This window comes from Meleagris gallopavo, chromosome Z (assembly GCF_000146605.3).
Source record: "Meleagris gallopavo isolate NT-WF06-2002-E0010 breed Aviagen turkey brand Nicholas breeding stock chromosome Z, Turkey_5.1, whole genome shotgun sequence".
Classification (NCBI taxonomy): Eukaryota; Metazoa; Chordata; class Aves; order Galliformes; family Phasianidae; genus Meleagris; species Meleagris gallopavo.
The window spans coordinates 64,998,820-65,004,462 of NC_015041.2; the positions used below are offsets into that span (position 1 = coordinate 64,998,820).

A 5,643-nucleotide genomic window follows, 5' to 3' on the forward strand; every position below is an offset into this window, starting at 1 on the left:
GGTTATTTTTTTTTTTGGATGTTGAAACTGACTGTTTTCATTAGTTGCATATCTGTGTTGATATCTTAAGTTCTCTCCTGTAGCCAATATCCTGGAGGTGACATCATCTGCCAAAATCACCATTCACTCCCACCTCCAGTGCTCCGTGTGAGAGAAGCAGCTCAGCCTGGCCCTTCTGGTAACACATTGCTGCAATAAGTGCTGGTGGAGCGCAGAAGGATGGAAGATGTGGGCTGTTTAATGTCAGAGTGAGAGGTAATGAGGTCTGTAAGAATGCTTGCATTCATTTACCTTCAATAGCAAATCAGTTCTTTAGATCCTTTTCTCCCATAGAAGTTCAGCAATCAAGCTTCATTTAAAACAGATGAATGTATCCACTGTTGTCACAGTGAAAGATCTTGAAAAACTTTTTTAGAATCTACGTTCTAAAAAAACACCTCTGTGGTTTTGTTGGGAGGACTAATCCTGATTTCCTCCTTTGTGCCATGCTCCTAAAGCCTGAATATTTAGATTCCTGCTGTAAGCTTTACGTTTGTCATCAGAACCAATTGCACTACTTATGTAAGAAAGCGTAGAGAGGTTGGGCCGAGGCACAAAAATATGTTTTAGCAGGACAAAACTTTTGACCTGTCTGCATCACACAGGAGAACGAGGGTACAGTTTTGCTTCAGACACTGTCTGTATTTATTTCACTAGGCACGGAGCTTGTCTAGAAAGGCTGTGCTCTAACTCATCCTAATAGTGGCACAACTCCTGCTGACTTCAGCAGCTGCTGTTAATTTCTGAAGTTTAAAATCTTGGGTGGGGAGAAGTGGACTCATGTTCATGTTAATATCAAAATATCAATAAGGTGTTGTTCTGCTGTGTAATGGCACCTATGTTGTAGCTTTATAGAATCTGCTGCTGGAGTTTTTTCAGAAGCAGAGAGCCTCGCGGTCGCCAGGCTGTCCTGCTGCTCCACAGCTGTGCTTCCCAGACAACTGCTTGTGTTAGCCTGCTGTAACAACTGTCTGCATGTAAAATAATATGGTCTTGTGTAAGATCGAACAAAAATCCATTTACGCAAAGAGGGATGGGTCTTAAGGATTGCAGCATGTGGCATTTACTTAGCCGTGTTTTCCTTAGATTATATGCTTGAAATATTGAAAAACTGTCCTTGCTGTTGCGCAGCGGCCTTAGAAATTGCTCCAGTTTTCGAGAGAAAAAGGCCTTTCAACTTTTAACACTGTTTCTAAATCCAGGGGCAAAGACTAATTGCATGCAGTCTGAAGAAACAGAACCTGGGGCTTGGTCGCATGCTTTTATGCTGAAAGAGGGCAATGCTTGTCTTTTAAAGCTTTCTTGCAGCTTGTTCAGCTGGGCTGTTTCATTGTGAAAACGAATAGGAGGCTACACTGTGCTTTTTCCTTTGCATGTACCCTGCCCTCTTGTGTTTTAAAATCTCAGTGCAGACACTTCAGGCATCCAGATGATGAGTGGCGTAGTGAAAAACATTGAGCAATAACAGGAAATGATGGACACAAGCCACACTCTTCAAAGGCACTGTTTTTTTTGTGCGTATGCTGTCTTGCTGTTTACATAAGAAGCTGTATAGCTTTCAGCTTTCTTATGCAGACACAGAGGTGTTTGAAAGTGGGTTACTCAAACTGGTGCAGAGGAAAGCCCTAGGAGTCATTTCACATCAGTGGGTAAGAGCCACGATGCATTTGATTAAAGAAAGGCACGCTGCCTACACAAAGAGTTGCTAACAAGGTTCTGTCATGTTTTTCATGCCTTAGCCCTGCTTTTACAGAACATAAATTCATATTTAGTTTCAGTGGTTGCACAGTTCTGGTCAGATCTACAGGACTGCTAAGAGAATCAAACTCTACAAGTGCAACCAGTTGAATGTAAAATAATACAATTTGTGCTGAGCAGAAACCGTGACTGAGAATATTAGCAAAACATTGTCCCAGCTTAACATTCACCTGGTCTACCTTGTCCTCCTCCTGCTTGGCTTTTTAACAGCCACAGATCGTGCTAAGACAGACTAGCTATATTTTTTAGAGAAAGAAAGATAGAAAGATATTTCCTCTCCTTCAAGCTGTATTTTTTCTTTCTCCTGCTCAAACAAGAGGATAGAATTTGCTCCAAGCTGTTAAATAGTTTCTGGCAGTAGTCCTTGCACTTCCCCTTACTCGTGTGAAGTATATTTTATGCTGTTTAAAAGTGTCTTTATAAACTCTCATGTTTAAAGAGCCTCCAGAACTTAGAAATATATAAAAAGTCTTTGCAAGATGAAGAGCAAACTGCAGCAACTTCATGCTGTGCCAGTGTTCAGAAGAAGCAGTAATTCATGTAATTCTTTATTTTTAGGAATCAGATAGAAATATGTGGACCAAACTTACCTAAGGCTATTTAAACTTTCCAATCAATTTTTTTACTTCTTGAGAGAAGATGTACATTTGGAATTTAGCTCAGGTGAGTCCAATGTGAGTGCAGTGCCTGCTTCAAGCCCTTTCATTTATGTATTGCTGAGATGCTGCATCTTTCAGCCTTCATCTTCTTAAAAAACTGTCATATTGTGGATCCAGAGCAGGTAGAATGCACACTGCAGAAGGGATTTCTAGCCATCTTGCACTGACTTCTGTCATTTTGGACTCAATCCCAAGCGCTCAAGTCTTAACAATCAGAACTTGGAGGGAATGAGTATTTTTTTGTTTTGCTTTGCTTTGTTTTGTTCGACTTCGAAGCAGAACATCCACAGAGGGAGTCCTGCGTGTTTTGAAGTAATTCTGCTCCCACTCCTGCTGGTCTCTGGAGATCTACACGTACATAGAAATCAGCAGAAGGGTGCAGCTGACTGTCGAGTTGCCTACGCTCATGCCGATTTGGGGGCTGTTGACTTGCCTTCTGTCTTTATCCTCGTGCCTCTACTGAATCTGCTTTGCCTGATACAGTCTCCTGGGCACTGCTCCAGCAATTGCAGAATTGGGTTGCCCATGGTGGAAGATCAGCTAGGAAAGGTGTTGTATTAGCATCTACATGTTACAATTGCTCCATGGACAGATGATTTAGAGAAAACTTCTTGCTTCTGAGCCATGTTCACACCTCTTCTTGTCTTCAATCTGTGTTTCAGTAATAGATCTGGAAACCTGCAATCATTTCAGACAAAACTTTGGGTCGAAAGCTGTTGTCAAGCAACTGGCGTTGTGTATAGGAAAAAAAGGGAATGTGTGCATAAAGAAGGCTCCCGGCTATTTGGTCTCATCTGACTAGGTCTCACTTCTTTAAGAAGACTGAAAGCAACAAGTTTTTTTTCCCCACTATGCACCATGGACTTTGTTGGCATCTGTCCTAAGCTCATCTCAATAGACACTGGATAGCTTGGGAAATAGGGAGAATGGAAGGGACACTGGGTTTTCCATGGGACCAGGACAAGGTGAGAAGGGCGCACAAATTCAGAGAATAAGAAAAGGTGGTTTCTGTAACTGTGGTGTTCAGAAGAAACAGAGGAGCCACTGAGTGACAAGGGGATTAATTCTAACTAGGCATTACTTTTTAAGAAAGAGATGGGACACTCCACAAAATGTAGCACACTTGTGCTAGAACCTGTGATTTCCTGGGAGCATATGCAGTACTTCCACTGATATCAGTGGATGTGAAACACAGACACTGAGTTTGGCTGTGGCTTAAAAAGCAATAGGGCATCTTAAAGGCACTACTATCATTCTCTACTTTGACCTCTTCATACCTTTGTATTATAGTTTAAGATACAAAAATATTAAACATTTTTTTGATCAAGTAAGACTAAATGGAAAACTAAGGACAAGATGTTTCCCTGACCTGTAGGAAAATCCTTACATTTTATCACTTTAAATTAAATCTGCTAGAACTCACTGCTATTCTCTGCATTAACTCAGCAGGTTAAAGGATGGGAAGCTGTGTTATCCTGCTGAAGGATATGTTGGAGGAGAATAAATAATACAGAATTTATCCGCATCAATATTTGTGGTGTCTTTGAAGTGTTAATAATGCTTGGAAAAGTTTGTATGTCAGGTTAATGCCTGCTCTGAAAGCTTGTGGGAAAAAAAACTGCAAGAAAGCTATGAATAATTTCCAGAAAATGGATTTCTTTCTTTCTTCCATAGCAAAACAGCAAAGGTGGTCGAGGTATTGCTATCTTGACCATATTTTTTGGGCTCAAGCTTCACTCAAAATATTTTAATGAAGGAAGAGGTTTCTGGAAACTGAGAGTCCAAGGGAACAGTTGCAGGATAGGGGTGGCGAAGTAAAGGAGAAGGGTGGAAATGCTTTCCTTCATGACAGACCAGCAGTTTGCAGTGGAGTGATTCCTTTGTGATAAGAGTACATACAAAGCTAAGACTGAAGAAAAGTGGATGGCACAGCAGAGATGAAAGGGACGTTGTTTGTCTCTCTGCCCAATTTCTTGTTCTTTCATGTAAAGTTTGGTAGGCGATGGGGATAAAGCCAAGAGGGGACTCTCCTGTGTCCCCATGCCCATTCCTTGCACTGGAAAATCTTATGATTCCTTTGACTTCTCTCTCAGACTGGTGGTAGAGAAAAGAAAAAGGGTTTGCATCATTGCCAAGCCTCTCTAGTGATGGGCACCTCTGTGAGGCACAGACTGGTACACAGCAATTATAATTAGTAAAGAGGTAGAAGGAGGCTTTGTAATATGTATGTTTTGAGGAGAGTATCTGAAGGGCTGTGTGGTTTTCTTGCTGCTGGGCCAGTGTTGAGGTTAGGCAGCAGCAGCCTTGTGGGAAGGGCATTGGCATCACCCTGTGCAGCTGGCTGGTCAGCTGTGTGAAACAAGTTTATGGCTTCCATCCAGTTTCCACTGAACTAATAAAACTTCTTTAAAAAAAAAGTGCTGCACCTGGCACTGTTAGGGAAAACAGTCAGCAGCCTCAGTGGGGAGGCAGAAGCCTAGGTCAGCACAAAGGTTAAACTCCGTAAAAGTGACGTTTTGATGTGTTATGCCTTTTTTAAAAACATATCCTATGTTTTGAAGCTGCAGGCAGCAGGTTCCAAGCACTGTTTGCTATCTCTGGTGGACCTGAGCCTCTTGCTGCAGTGAGCAGGGCTTGTCTTATGGCAGATGACAAGCATGGGGTTGTGCTTGGTGGTGAGGTAAGGGCATCGTGGCCAGCATCATGACTTCAAGGCACAACACTGCAATCCCTGACATGCCCAGATGAGTGTAGAGCCCAAAGCCTGTTCTCCAGCCCAGGTCCTGGAAGACTGCAGCAGTAACGCCTCTGGAGCCAGCCAGGAGTGCTGTGTGCCAGCAGTAGCAGGGCAGTCTGCATGGCTGCCTGCCTACCTTGTGGTGGACGTGAGCGATCTGGTATTTGTCACAGGTCTTAAAACTAAAACCGAGCATAAATAATGCACCCTGGTGCAAGTGAGCAGAATTTTTTTATAGCTGTTTCTAGGAATGAAACCAAACCTCAACCATGAGGGAGAATACTCTCTGCCATATCCAGAGTTTGTGTACAGAACTTCTTCAAATAAATGCTTTGTAAAAATGATTTAATTCTGCTGTGATTGTGAACTTTCACAAACATGCTGTTTCAGATTATCTTTAAAATAAATTTGATTTGCAACAGCTGTGCCTCCTCAAGACCCTCCCCCCTA

At 42.3% G+C, this 5,643-nt stretch overlaps 1 protein-coding gene across 5 annotated transcripts in view; it reads left to right on the top strand.

Annotated features, from left to right (window-relative positions):
* SEMA6A (semaphorin 6A) overlaps positions 1-5,643 on the top strand; it is a 110,899-nt gene that overhangs the window by 9,533 nt on the left and 95,723 nt on the right. Inside the window, exon 1 of one of the 5 annotated variants that reach the window (XM_010726210.3) lies at positions 24-255. The exons of the other annotated variants lie outside the window; for them this stretch is intronic. The gene's annotated coding sequence lies outside the window, so the exon portion shown is untranslated. Of the gene's footprint in view, positions 1-23; positions 256-5,643 lie in introns of those variants that run through there. 5 annotated transcript variants of the gene reach the window in all.